At 40.5% G+C, this 15,604-nt stretch overlaps 1 protein-coding gene across 6 annotated transcripts in view; it reads right to left on the bottom strand.

The window, feature by feature from the left end:
• Window positions 1–15,604, bottom strand: part of ZPLD1 (zona pellucida like domain containing 1) — a 99,978-nt gene that overhangs the window by 40,990 nt on the left and 43,384 nt on the right. The window lies entirely within an intron of this gene.

Raw genomic sequence — 15,604 nt, 5'->3', positions numbered from 1 at the left:
AAGGAGGAAGAACAGGATCAGCCCACTTTCCTCCATCATCTTAGAACTTCTGACCCCCATGTACAAAGTAAAAACCCCCCTGGACAGCTGCTAAAACCCCTCTGTACAATACTAAAAAAATTTCCCCTCTGTTTTGTAACTACTTTTACTATCTTATCTAACCCTTTGTGACTGCTTGTTCCACCTCCAAAGTTGGTAACTCATTCCATGGCTCAAACTCAAAATCACAGCTGTTTGCAGCTGCCTGCCAGGGTCTAAAATGCTTCTGACCAAGGCCTGGAACCTCTAAAAATGTCTGAGAGACATTTTGAGTTCCAACAAACCTGCACAAGTGTTTTTGTGCCTTTGAATGCTGAGCAGCAAGGGCTGAAACTACACAGGGATAGGCACAGACTCTCAGGCTTGTTACCAGCTACACAAGGACAGCAAATCTTACCAAAACATGGCTTTTTAAGTAAAGTAAAGCAGTGTTCAACAGGTGTTTTATTTCTTTTTCTGTGTATTCTCACACTGTGGCTGAGAGTCTGTTTTTTGAGCAGTGAAAACAAAATCAGATTAAAGGGCCCACAACATTAGCATATTGGTCGTTGAAAATATCACAAGTAAAATGTTAAATAAATTATTAAAACAGGATCAGAGTTTGGGTTTTGAGGTTTTTTTAGCTTGATATATATGAAATATTTTTTTCAGAAACTGAATTCCACAGAACATTTGGAACTTCATTTCCATTTCAAATCAGGGTGCTGGAGAAATAAAGAAATCATTTTTTGTAGGGAAGAGTAGGGAAGTTCTCTTGTGAAATGGAGAAATCCATTTCTCAGCCAGCTGGCTCCATCAGATCTCTTTCTGAAATCAAGCCACTAAGAAATAGTGGCTTTTATTTAAAACTTTTAAGTAACATAAAAAGGAATACATTGAACACTTCAGCTAAATTGGAACGCAGACAGTTTTAAAATTAGAACAGAGAAAAGAACATATGAATAACAATGGGTCACAAAACAGAGAAGAAGCAAGAACTTTAGCAATGCTACCCCTGAATAAAATACAAATCACAGCTTCAAGAGCATCCTTGTAGCAATGAAGAGCTGCAGACCTATGATTAACTTAAAAGAAATACTGGAGAAAACTAGAAAGCTCATATCAAGTCACAGAGCTGCAGAAAATGAAGATCACACTTTAAGAATCTGCCCAACATGAACACACAAACTCCACATATGTAATAAATCTTTTTATACATAAATAAATTATTTTCCCCTCAACAGGGCCCACGTACAACCTTGGAGACAATCACATAAGAGACAGAGTCACATTTGTGATGCCAAAATAGATGTAAGTTTGTGGCAACATTATCAATAGTAAAAAATGGAATCTGAGTAAAGTAGATTAAAACTCTTACTAAAATAATCTACCACTGTAACCACTAATGATCATAAAAATATTTGAACAGATGCATCAGGATGTGATCTTGTATCTGTTTTAAAGCAGTATATCCACAGACCACAACTATACTTGTAGCTTATAGCTTAAGCTAGCACATGGGAAGGGAGATCATAAACAAAGCCTACTGGTTTTACACTTCTTCTGTACAGTTCACATAATTTTCAGCTTTACGTCCAAACAAAAGTAACTACTATTGCTTTTTATTATTCTATGCAAGAAGCTGCTCTCTTAAGATGAAAGCCTGCTACTTGCAAGACAAATACATTTGGGAAAACAATTGTGCTTTGGAGAGTTTACTGTCTAGTTTAATTCCAAATATTATAAGTGTGTATCAAAATAATATATGGAAAGAACATACAATGTAATGCACTAGTTAAAAAAAAGCCCACACTAAAACTCATTTCTCTTAAATAAATAACATTTTCAAATCTCTTTCAACTTTGTATTTCTAATTTCTTTCAGCTAAAGCTCTGGTTAAAGAACTTTAACTAGATAAAGCACTCTATTAAAATCCATTGACAATTATACACTGTTTCTACTGTAATAATGCTACATTTGTGCCAGAGACTGCCTAAACACCCAGAGGACAGCATCTTTTGTCCCAAAAGCATGGTAATTATATTTGCAGTATATTTAAGTATGTGGCTCACAGACAGGACAGCCAGGAAAGCCAGGAGACCCCATGCAGCAGCAGGAGCTGTGGTCCTTGGGGCAGCAGGGAAAAGAGGCCAGGTAAATCCCACAAGGGATTTATTTATCCCTGCTCCCAGCCTTGCCATGCTGCCACACTGAAGCTTCTTTGCTGGGAATGGAAGAGAAGAGGTTTAGACCATGAGCCAAGATGTGTTCAGGCCTTAATGGAGAGGGGAACAGTGCATTTAGAGACATTTGCCAGGATTTCCTACCTGGCATGAGAGGAAGCAAAATAAGGAAGAGAATCTTTTAAGTTTTAAGCAGGACACATTACTGATTGTGGGGAGAAGGGAACATTATCAGCAATGAGTGAGGAAGGAACTGTAACATCTAAAGCCACAAAGGGTATTGCAAAGAACACAGACACAAGTCAGTGCAGGAGAAGGCAGCAAGGAGTGAACAAACTGGCAGCAGTGACACAGCCAGCAAAAACCTAGAGGAGTACAAGCAGAGCATGAATACACTCAGAAAGCCACCAGGCAATGAGGCAGAGCCCCCATCTCTGCAGCAAGACACAGAGTGTAACAAGAGCAGCCTCATCCACTTGCACAGTGAGGAAAACTTAGAGATTCCAGAGAAGGGAGCTGCAGTACCCAGGCACTGCCTAGAGATAATCACATTAACACAGATCAATACACTGGGTGTGCATACCAATGCTGGGAAGAAATTACTTCCAGAATTCACTTACTTCTACTTATACTCATATTGTTTCTATATTTTATTACTTTATTTCAAAAATCTACATTAATAGTACCAGACGAGGGCTCTCAGCTTGTAAATAACACAAATGCTCATACTGGACCAAAGTAAGTTCCATAATGTCATTATTAAAAACATACTATGAACTATGAGCAAGAGAAGAACAAAAATTACTATCAGCATAAATACTTGGGCCAGATTTATAATCCATAACTTTGCAAACACAGATGACCTTGTGGGCAGGTTCTTTTAGAGTAGAGATGCTTGTTCTAGGGATATAAAATGTCATGCAATTAATGATGTGGACAGAGTTAGATTTTAATAAGTTTCATCTGAGTTCATTTATTGACTTAAGTTAGCATGGTAAATTTATGAAGAAGTATGGAAGCTAAAATACACCTATAGGAGTAACAATTAGGTCACACAATTTTCCCATGCCCTTAAGAAAAAGGTTATCAGCCAACCTAACAATTCAGTCCCCTTGAGTTTTCTATCTAAATATTTGTATTAGGAAAAACATGGGCAGAGACTTCACTGAGACTTCAGCCTATTTTTATGCAGGTGCATTCTTAATATACCAGTAAATAGTTGATGAAGTAGATTTAGTAGCTCTACTAAATTAGGGTGTCTTATATTAACATGATTATTTCATTACCTGCATCTGGGAGAAAAATTACCTCAGCTTAGATCCAGACTAAAGCCTTTTAAACACTAAGTAGGAGCACAGTAAGCTGAAGTGCCTATCTGTCTTGTGTAGATCAGGGCAGAAGGATAAGCATTTGGAAGCAAGCACAGAGGGCAAAAAGAAAAATAGTATGTAATCTACAAGCAGCGCTGGTACAGACAAGCTAGCAACACAATCCAGTACTCTGAAAAGAGAGAAGCAGGAAGGCAATGTGGTATAGGCAGGTAAACAAGGCTGTGCCTACCTTCCTCAAATTCACCTTTTCCAAGACTTTCCATTTGGCACATTAGCTTTAGTCACTGCCACAAGCATCTCCCTTCCTCCACACGAGGGCAGAACACAAAGGAATCCACAAACTCTGAAGGACATCCCAAAGGGAATCAAGTTGAGCTCTTTGCAGAACTCACACTTCCCTGATACACAAAAGTTTGTAGCCCTGACCTCCATCAATTTAGCTTCCTATTTTACTGCAAAACATTTAGATGGCCATTCTTCTCTTCACTCAGGAGATGCATACAGGAGACTTCACTGAAGGGTGACATGTTGCATTAATGTGGGTAATGTGAATAAAATTTCTACAATTCCTCCCTGGTTTTAAAAATATCATAGAAAAAGGAAAAAGAAAAAGTTTCCACCAGCCGAAACCTTTTTCAGGATCATAATTTCTCCATGCTTTCCTACAGCAGAACAAATCCAGCCTTGCAGTCCTGCAGCATGATGACCCCAAGACAAATCAGTTCCCAGTGCTTCTACAGCCAAGCTCTTGCTTGATGGCTGTCACCTTCTCTCCTCCCATCACAAAGGAAAAGGAAAGCATTGCATATGCTTCATGTTGTTTTACATGTAGAACTGTTGCAAATACCTTTCTGGATTGTTGCAAATACCTTTCTGGCTGGCCTGGCTGGTATCCACATTATTAAATTTCATTAACATCTCACTGAAAATCTTTCTTACCACCAGCACAATACCGGTTTGTAAAGCATTCAGTAGCTGAAAACCCAGCTTTTTCAAGTGCTGCATGTCTGTCAAAAGAAATGGCATATGTACCATGTTTAAGATCCCACTGTGCAGAAAACCACAGTTATTACACTACTAAAGGTCTTGGGCCATCACAGCATTGTTTCATTATGCTCTGCAAGCAAGATATCAAGGAGATATTTCCTGTCACAAGCTACTAGAAATACTAACATTATTTCCCCTGCAGAGCTAACACCTTAGATAAACAGGGAAATCAAGCACTGGTTTCCAGGACCTGATTCCTCAGGAAAGCACTGCCAAAGACACATGGTATTTTAGGGCACTTGAGTCACCCAGTCCCAGGCAGCAGCAAAGGGCAAGGCACCAGCAGCCCTGGTGGCCCTCAGTGTTGGAATCTGTGGTATTGATGATTCTGAGACTGCAGAAAGTCTCTTCTGCCAAAGCAGAAGCCATAATTGGTCTGTGCTGGTTTCCAGGTTGTTTATTCTGTTTATCTCTCACATGTTCTGCTGCCCTGCCCAGCTCTGTCCTGCAGGGCAGCGTGTGGGGCTCTGCCCTCAGTGGGATGTGACAAACATTAAATACCAGAAACTCCCTGGGCTGGATTTACAAGAACGTGCCAATATCTGTCACCTACGTTGGACAGTGTGTCCCCAGCCTGAACCAACAGAAAAATGCCAACACCACAGTGAGACATGGAGGGCATGAAGAAGGAGAAAAAGGACAAGACACACCCAATTTCCTCCATCTTGTCCCCTTTGGAACCCTCATCTAGAATCCTAAAATTTTACTTTTGCACCTGTGCCACACTTAATTATTACTTATATCAAACCCTCAGAGCTGGTAATTCATCCTGTAAGATTGAAAACTCTTCCATGGACAGAGATCACAGACAGTGTCTCTGGTGGCTCTGTACAGATCCCCCAGAGACACTGTCTGTGATCTCTGTCCATGGGTTCCTGACCCCTGCCAAGGTCCCAGATCCTCCAGGACAGCCAGAGGGTAGCCCTGGATTCCCACACCTCAGCACCACTTCCCAGGCTCTGGGACAAGAGGCAGACCTGAGCCATGGCATTCATCAGTGGCCCTGGACAAAACAAAAAAGGATCCAGACCCAAGGCCCCTCTGGGAGGCACAGGCAGGACCACACAGATCTCTCTCCCATTCTCTGTGAGCCAGGCAGTGATGCCACCATCCTCAGCACAGAGGTGGGGCTGGGCTGTCACGTGTGGAACAGGGTGATGTGCCACCCATCAGCTGCAGATCTGGAGCTTCCTTTTCAGTAACACCTAAGGAAATGAGCCTGGTTTCCTGCTGCCCTTCCTGCAGCTGCCCCCCATGTCCCCCTGAAAGGCAGCAGGCCTCACATGGCCACGTTGCACAGCTGGCTGGTCATGCATGGGAGATGTAGGGGCCCATCACCCCATGGACTGAGCCAGGACAGCTGCTGGCCTGCTCCCAGATTAAAGATGCTTATTTCTCTCATCAAGAAAATACATAAAATTGCATCTCTGAGACTGTGAATAGTGTTTGGTTATATCAATCATAAGCGTTCATCTTAGTAAACAGCTACTCTTCATTTATTTTGATTTCTTAAGTCAAATTATTGAATAATCAGGAATATTCTTACTTGTCTTATATACACCAGAAGGATATAAACACATCAATAGCATGGACTCCTTGTTACACTGACTAATTACCCCAGTTACCAGCCTCCAGATGAATACTCCATCATCCATTTCTTTTCAGCTGCAAAGTACCTATGCCAGGGCCTTGGAAATGCACTCACAGGAACCAGTGAAACAGGGACATTGTACCATGTCAAGTGTTCTTGCTGAGAAATCTCTCTGCTGGAGTTGTCATTAAACACCTCCAGGAAAAACAAACACCAATGAAGCAGAGGGAAAACACCACCAACAAAAATATCTCATGTGAAAACTGGTATTGTTCCAAACCCAGCAATGTACCAAAGTGTAGAACCATCAAGGTAATAGCAGGCAGAAAAATTACCATCATCGTATTTTCTAAATGTCAAAACCAAAGTTCTGAGTCCTCTCTATCACGCTGCATAGCATGAATTCAGTCACTAGCATCTCCATCACAATCAGAAACATCTGTATGTTTCCACTCTAGGCTGCAATTCAGTCTCAGAACAGCATAAATTTGATTTCTAACTTCAAATCTGCATTGAAGACCAGAGGAACCCCTTTAATGTTCTAATCTGAGCTTTTGCACAACAGAACACCTCCCCTGCTGTTTGCATTTCAGGTTCTAACTCCTGCTTGAAAAGTTGTTTGCTCTCTTTTATTTTGTTTTGTAATCTTAGTGCTGGCAGAAAAAAATTAAACAGTTGTCAGAGTTTTAGATAAACAGCCAAAAGCAGGCTTGATCTATGCATTCCTTTTAGGAATTTATTCACCTTACATAAATGGCACAAGCACAGAAACAAATGTCCTTACTTTCATGTCATCTTTCACAATCAGCTTTCTGAACAACAGCCTCCTTCAATTGCTATCCCAAATGGTAAAACATTCATCAAATACTCCAATGATCAATATCAAATTTGTAATTAGATGAACACTAACAAACTCACAATGCTTAGTCATACATTATTAGTGGGGTAAGGCACATAACTCTTTGTCATACCTCATTAGTGGTTAATTATGCCTCTGGTTTTAAGTTCCAAACAGTAAAGAAGCTGAGTGTGGCCAAAGTTACAAATGGTAGAACACAACCTCTTTGATCAGAGGAAATCTGTTTTGAAGGGACTGAGCATGACACTGGCCCCCCAAAAAACAAAATAAATAAAATCAGTTGGCATCAATTAAGATTTACATGCTATGTAAAGGAGATATTTTTATTTATTTCAGGCAAAAGTTAGCGTAACAAAGCTCAGACTTCAGAAATAAGTACAACTTCTGTATGGAACAGCTTTCCTTTGTGAAAGGGAGAGTCTTAAGCAGGAATGTCTCCCCACAGTTTTTGCTTCTGCCCCTAGAATCTGAGAATTCTGCCTAATTCAGAAGCAATTTAAGAGAATTTATTGTACAGCCTTATTTAAATTTACTCTGCAAACCACAGCATCATATTTTCAGCAGCTGACAAAGTGATCATAAAACTGGTTGGTCTTTACAGCAATAGAACATTGACTGCTGGATCTAGCAGCACTCACTTATTCCAAATCTTTTTCAGGCACCAGCTCTTAAGTGCTTCAACTCTATGGAAGAGATAAGAGTCCAGACATACACACAAAAAAAGGAAATAATTACAAAAGGAAAGCAAAATTCATGTTCCTAGAGGCTAAAAAGACAAGATGAAAAACCCTGATTAAAATATTCATTATGAAATACCAAGATATTTGAAGCTAGTATAACTTAAATATATTATTAACAAATACCCTGAATTTTGATACACTTTATCTAGAAGTAGAATTGGGAAAATTAACTAGAAAAATCTTACTGCATTTGTTCCTGTTTAAATTCCATTAACTTCTAGGAACAACTGTGCTCTCAAGCAGGCAGAACACATGAAAAGAATAAACATTCAAAATGCAAAGAAAAGCCCTGCCAAGGCTCAAAATTAATTCTATAAAGCCAAAAGTAGTTGTCAAAACATGCCTAATTTACAATGCTATACTATTTTTCCATTTGTGAAACTGTACTTGAAAGGCTACCATATAACAGAAATTCAGCAATTTGCACTAGTAGCCTCACAAGAGAAGGCAGATACTTAATTCAATTTTCTTAAATCAGGATCTTCCAAATACCATTGGAGTTGTACACACAATACCACGTGCAGTGAACAGCAACAACTCCAGACAGAATTCCAAGACTTGCATTAACTAGAAAGGTACTTTAAAGGTTACTTTAAATTTAAATTTCTTGCATAAAAATCACCACATTTTCAAGCAGCTATTTTGAATGCCGAGTTCTTCATATTCAGGTTCCTTTTACAATAGAATCTATTAAAAAAACTAAAACATGGTCGGTAAAGAGCATGTATTTCTTTACATACAAATATATGGTTGACAATAGCCAATTACATAAATTGATTAGCTGTATATAACTATACAATGCAAATACATATCTAGTACAAGCTCACATGAATAAATTTACAAGTGTTTCTTACACGGCAGCCACTGCTGACACACCCGTGTCGTTTCATACAGGTTTTGCTTTCTGTTATTTCCAAGAATAAGAAAAAACAGAATATCATATCCAGAGAGACACCAGCCCACCAGTATCAGCTGACACAGGACTTTTAAAACCAGGGAATGTAATGGTAATTCAAGTAATGAAATAAGTACAGAAACATACCCCAAGTATTAAACTTCTGCTGAGTAGCAGATGGGTGTGGTTCAGGAGCCTGATTTTCCTTTAAAGCCCACACCACCGGGCTGGAGATTCACTCCTCAGCTCTTACTCTGCACACTTATTTCACAGCCTTAACACTCTTTTAATGTAGTTATTTGCTGGTGCTGGGAAAACAAGCATGCATGCATTCAGCTGCACTGAGCAGAAGATTCATACCCCAGGTGAGAGACAACTCGAAATTCCATTTCCACTTCATAATTACAGCACACATAAATGGAACAAAACATGAAGCAACTCTCCACTCCACACAAGACATGGCAGTCCTATATCATCAAAATGTATTCAAGGAAACAGAGCATTAAATGGACTGAAGCACATTTCTATTTGTCAATATGTTTACAACGCAGTCTCAACAGGAGGGCCCATCATGCTCCTCTAGCAGCCCTTTTATTTTGATTGCTATTATTATTGTCATTATTACAATATGTTTTTCCCAGCCTGGGCAAGCAGCACAAGCACTGATTGATGAGACAGCCCTGCCCAAGCAGAGAAATGATAGCCGTGCCACATGTCAGCAAGAAATGACACAGCCTTTGTGAAACCTGAAGTATCTACAGCCATAACTCTTTGCCACAAGGTGTGAAGGCTGTACTATAGTCTTGGCATCTCTACAGGACTTTTTCCCCATTTTTCTTTAAGAGTAGAACAAAAATCCACAATGCTGTTCACCTGCAAGATGGGCAGAGAAAGGTGTTTATGCCACACCTCACGTAAGTGCCCAGTGCTTCGTTATTTATAAACTGCTTCCCCTCCAACAGCCAGAGCAAAGGACAGCTTCCTTCCCCTCCTTTTTCCTGCTCATCACAGAAGACAAAGCCAACATTTGCAAGGTCTTTCTCAAGGCTCTTCAAGATGCTTGCAAAGGGAGAACAATATTTCCTGCCACAAGGAAAAAGGAAATATTCTCTCCTGTGCCGGTAGGTTTTCACAGCTCTCCCACTCTCCCTGCTGGCCTGGTGCAATCCAGTGCAGGCTGAGTACAAGCCAAAGCAGATGATTGCTTCTGGGGGAGGATTCTAGTCCCAGAGATCCAGAACTGGGCAGGCAAGTACTGAGTTCACACAGGCACTCAGAGCCTGAGTTATCAGGGCTGAGCCACAGACAGCATCTCTTTTTTCCCCATTAGCCAAAGGGAATTGGGCCAGATGCAAATCTTCATTCCACAGAGGGACCAGGCAAAAGCCCTGTCAAGAAGCTGGCAAGATGGGCCCCTCTGCAAGCTCTCACATGGAAAACAAAAAGCAAATAAGTGAGAAACACTAATGCAGCAGGGACCCCAGCCGTGTTTTCTCTCACTGCTGATTTTCAAGCCATATTCATGCTTCACACTCGGCTTGGACATGATGGTCAAGTTTTGGCCTGAAGCACATTCCTCATTGATTTCATCAAACAAATGGAAAATAAATATCTGCTTTCATGCCTATCAACGGGGGCTTATACAAGCAACATTTCAAATCAAAACTAGACAAATTCAAGTTACAGAATGTTTGCTCTACATTTATTCCCTGTTAAAAGTACTGCTCCATAAAATGCAGTAACAGGGTGAAACAAGTATGCCATTAAATGTAATAATCAACAACCTAGAATTTGAAAAAATCTAGCACATAATTTGTCCCATTCATTTTCTGAAACAGTGGTGATGACTGTACATTTTTTTTGTTTATTTATTTCAATATCTCCCATGATTAACCTCTATATATTCAGGCAGTCCCAGACTCTGCACACAAGAAAAATTCTTTAATCACTAATTACATTCTGCCTGCAGACAACACCTGTCTCCCTAGCAAGGTAAATATTGGCACCCATCATTTGGCTACTTTTGGTTATGGGAAGCAGTGCTTTAGAATATCAAGATGCTTCATTAGGCTTGATTGTTTTTTAATATATATATATTGTTTGTTTGTTTTGTTTTTGTTGAGTACAGAGCTGAAAACCTGCAAGATTCAGCTTTCAAAATCTGAGTATTAACCGAGTGTGTGGAAGGTGTTATGTTGCAGACTACGAAGATGGAAGAAGCTGAGAGAGGAATGAATGCTGGCCATGGGGCCTTCATTTCTTTGTGTGAGGATCTGGGCTTCACACAATATTCATGGCTCTAATTCCCATGAAAGCAAATAAAATGTGAAGATGAGAACTCCCTTCACAAATGAATGCTACTGAAGCCAACATATGATAAAGGAGTGTGACAAGTTTTCACTGACTTCCTTTAAAGTGGTTCCTGATTAATTGCTTAGAGAGCCCCAGATAAGAGCCAAGATATTAAATAGGTGACAGGGGAATAAGGTGTTCTACTGGGAATCAGAATGAACCCCAGATATTTCCCTTTTAGCCATGCCACTGTATAGCAAGAAAGTCAAAACTAGGAACTTGCAAAGAGCTGATATTCAGCTTAAATGGGTCTAAAACTCCAGTTTTACTAAAAGTAATTTAGAAACAGCATCATCTTAACTCTGAAGTAATCTGAGAAAACACAGCACTAACTGAGCAGCAAGACATTGAGTACTTCAATATTTCTAATCTTTTTAACTTATTTTTTTAAATATAACAGAGGACACCAACACTTCCTTACTTAAAAACATCATTCTATTTGGAAAGCAAAAAATAAGAAAAAGAATAGTTTCAAAGATCACTCTGATTTGAATTATCACACAGAATAACCCTTAAAGTAGTCTTGGGCTAATACAGTGAAATATTTGGACAGCAACCTGTCATTTTCCTGTGACCAGTGAGGGGAACTGCTGTTGTGCCAAACTGCTCTCATGTAACCTGTGCAAGCACAAAGAGGGGTCACAGCTCAGTGCTGCACTCCAGCTTCTCCCACAGCTGCAAGAGCACCTAAGGACAGCAGGATTTTGACACTAAGGAGCTGGCAAGGCAGGTAAATGCAGGGTTTTTCTCCCCAGCTCCCTCAACTCCTATGGCTTTTGTCACTGCTACACACATGGATCACCCACACCCACACTCCAGTCCTTTACACTGCCCGTGCTCATTTAGGCACCTCTGCATCAGCTGGAGCCCACAGGAGCACTGCTGAAGTACCCATCTTGGTCAGTATTGTGACAAAAAAAACACTGGACAACATAGCACAACTGCACCCTGCTGTTAGAGGGGCAATTGGCACTGCCAGTATTCTTGTTCCTGTGCTTATGGTCCCCTGGTAGCATTTATGGGACTGACAGTGCTGGAGAAAATAAGGAAGCACAGAGCAGTACATTCACTGGAGGAACTGGATAAGATCAATAGTATTCGTATCTCCTTTGCAGTATATGAGCTGCTACCTATGGCAGTCCATACACTTGGCACAAATAAAGGTAACTAAAATAAAGATGCATACCTAGAAACCCTGCTTTATTGATTAGGAGCATTGGTTTAACAACTGTTTCTTTGGGACTGTCAAAACTGATGGCCTAAAGTAAAGTGCTCACTTCTGAGGCAGTATGTATTGATTGATAAAAGCACAAAACCAATAATGCTATTTATATGTCTCTTTTCTCTACAGTGCTATTTAATGACCCATGGCAATCCTTAAAAAGGTTATTTTAATTACTCAGACCTTATTCCTTCAAAAAGAAATGTCCTTTGTTGGCAGCTTTTCTAGCTTGGAAAGGTGGAGAAGGAAGATAAGCAGGGAAAAAAGACAGAAATAGACCCAGTCCATTTGTGGAAGTCCGTAGGCAAAATCTATGCCCATAGGTTTATGTACTCAATATTAAGTATACCATTACACTGCCTATATGGAGAGTAGTTTTGCATATGGAACATTCCAGGTAGTCAGGACAGTTCTTAAACCACTTTAAGCAAACAATGATCAGAACTAGAAAAGGGCATCTAAATCCTGTACCTACATGGTACATGGAACAGTTCTTTGGGCAGCTTCTGCCAGTGCCTCATGACCAGCAGATTAAAGAACTTCTAACATCTAGCCTTAAATTTCTCCTCTTTTAGTTTAAAACCATTTCCCCTTGTCTTCTCACTATATGTACACATAAAAAGTTGCTCTCCTTCTTTTTAATGAAGCCCCCTCTAGGTACCAGAAGGGCACAGTGATACCTCCTTGGAACCACCTCTTCTCCAGACTGAGCAGTCCCAACTCTGCCTCTCTTCACAGAAGAGTGCTCCACCCCTCTGCCCACCCAGCCCTCCTCTGGGGTCACTCCAATCTTCCTTGTGCAGAGGACCCCCGAGCTGGATGCAGCTCTCCAGCTGAGGTTCTCACAATGACAGAGTAGAGGGGAGCATCACCTTCCTGCACCTCCTGGCCATACTGCCCAGGATGTGGCTCTAGGCTGTGAGCACACAGTGTTGGCTCACATTCCAGAATTTTATCCGTGAAAACACCCTAGTCCTTCTCCACAGGGCTGCTCTCAATTCCCCTGCCAGTCTGTGCTCATGTCTGAGATTGCCCCAGCCCAGATGTAGCACCTGGCTCTTGTGGGTAGCCTCTTCTCAGGTTTGTCCAGGTCTGTCTGCAAGGCACCCCACCACCCCTGAAGCAACAAGAGGTCATAAGGGACGTAGAAAATAAAACTGAACGGGTATCCTAAGTATAATAAGCAGTCTGTTTCACTCATTTGGTTAAAAAGCCCACATGCCTGGTGGTTTTGATCTCAAAAGAAACCAAATAACAAGACACATCCCGATCACCACATTTAATCCCAAACAAATACGCTTTGTTGCCTCAGCCAGTAGCTAATTGCCATTTTTTTTCCATGAACAAAACTTGACAAAGAAAACAGACCCCAGCTATTAAGTATAGAGGGCTACAAAAGAAAGCAGGTAGCTTTAAGCTTAAGGCAGAACCTCTCTGCCAACAAGCATTAATGTGCAAAGCAAAATCCCACCTTCTTTATCTTCTTTTTTGAATCTAACTTTTTTGCAGTAGGTTATCTCCCTCAAGGGCAAACATATTCCAAACATTTAAGGGCTCTTACAAAAGGCTAGCACTGATCTCTGTGCTTGAATAATATCCCAAATGGACCCTCATTGGTAACACGATAACAAAATCAGTGTTTCAGTCAAAAGAGAAGAGTCTTTCTGCTCCTCTGTTCTTCTCTTTTTGTGCATTGATATAAAGATCAGAGTCACCAGCATGAATAAGATTTAGAATTCTGATGAAAACAATAAGAGATACTAAACACTCTGGCCCTCCCAAATTTGTATTCAACCTCTCCCTTTGTTAAAGCTGTAATCACACTCCCATCGGTATTCAAGGGATTTATGCAAACAAGGTCTCTTCTGTCAAAAATCATAGCAATTTAATGCAGTCACAGCCTGTTGGGTTGTGTAGATTACTGGCACCAAAGACAATTTAGTATTCTGATGTGTGTCAGCTCTCTATGATGCAGGTCAGATGGTCTTAGCAGACTCCTCAGCCATTCCAGCATAAGATACTGCATCTACATGCAACAGACCCAAAGCAAAGTAACAGAAGGTGACTTGAAGCCAGAGTCATAAGGAAGTTTAACAATTCAGCTAAAACTCAGCCTGTTGCTTAATTGAAAGGACAGTAGTTGTTGAATATCCTAATTTTGCTCTCCATGCTTGTGGATGCTTTCAATCCATTGCTTAAGGATGGATCCAAATAAATACAAGCCTGCTGTCTTTACCTCTGTGTGAGTGCTGTTTGTACCCATTACACATTTACACCCAACACCCAAAGGAGGCAAAGGAGTCCATTATGAAGGTCCTAGACACAGGACTTAACTCCTTAAATCCAGCTGGAAAAAAATTAACACTTAACACTCCAGCGGCTTTCTGCCTGACATTCTCACGTGTAATACCAGCTCCTCCACCACCCAGGGCCAGATCCTGCCTTCTCTGGGCAAGCTGTGCATTTTGCCTCAGTGGGTACAATTTAACCCCTTGAAGAGACACGGACACAGTTTAGTCATGACCTGCCCCCATCACGTTATTAGCTACAGACAAATCTGGCCGTGTTAGAGAAATTCTACCTGCACTCGCACAGGGATCATGTCTGTGCTCACTGTCACCTTTTCAAGAACAAAGAATGGATTTCTTTTCCTGGTTTAGCACTTTTTTTTTTCCTAAAATCAGTTTGATGTTCTGAGAGAAAAGGCAGGGAGAGTTGATTAAAAGCCGTGATGAAATGCAGGGAATGGAGTGGAGACCTGCAGTGCTCTGACACCTCCACCCACTTTCTCCTCAGGCAACCAATGCCCATTACATCATCAGGGAAATCTCTAATTGGCTGCATTCTGGATACATTTTCTGACCAAAAATACACAGGTTAGATTAAAGAAAAAAAAAAAATGCTATTCCCAAAGCAAATGTTTTAATTTAGGCAGCATATTACCAAACAGCTCACAGACATGACATCTTCAGCAACTCTCCCCTGAGTAAAAGAGCAATGAGTTGAGATCTGAGTGAATGCTACATACAAATTTTTAATACATAACTATATATATATTTAAGTCTCAAAATACACAATCAACTTCCTTGGACCACATGGACCTCTTTTGCATCCACTTTGCAGTATGTTTATGCCACTGTGTCATGCTAGCAGATACAGCTGAAAAAAAGAATTTAAGGTGCTTATTTGCAAAATATAAGTGCTGCACTTAAACAGACCTTGGTGCTAAGATGACTGTGCTGCTGCTCATGGATTTTCCAAAGGAGAAAAACAAGATTCTATTTGCAGGATAAATCACTGATTGTGTATTATTTACTCAACTGTAGTGCATTAATAGCTCGTTGTAAGTAAGGACATTGAGGTGTA

This window comes from Lonchura striata, chromosome 1 (assembly GCF_050655825.1).
Source record: "Lonchura striata isolate lonStrDom1 chromosome 1, ASM5065582v1, whole genome shotgun sequence".
Lineage (NCBI taxonomy): Eukaryota > Metazoa > Chordata > Aves > Passeriformes > Estrildidae > Lonchura > Lonchura striata.
This window is presented reverse-complemented; position numbering and strand designations above follow the sequence as displayed.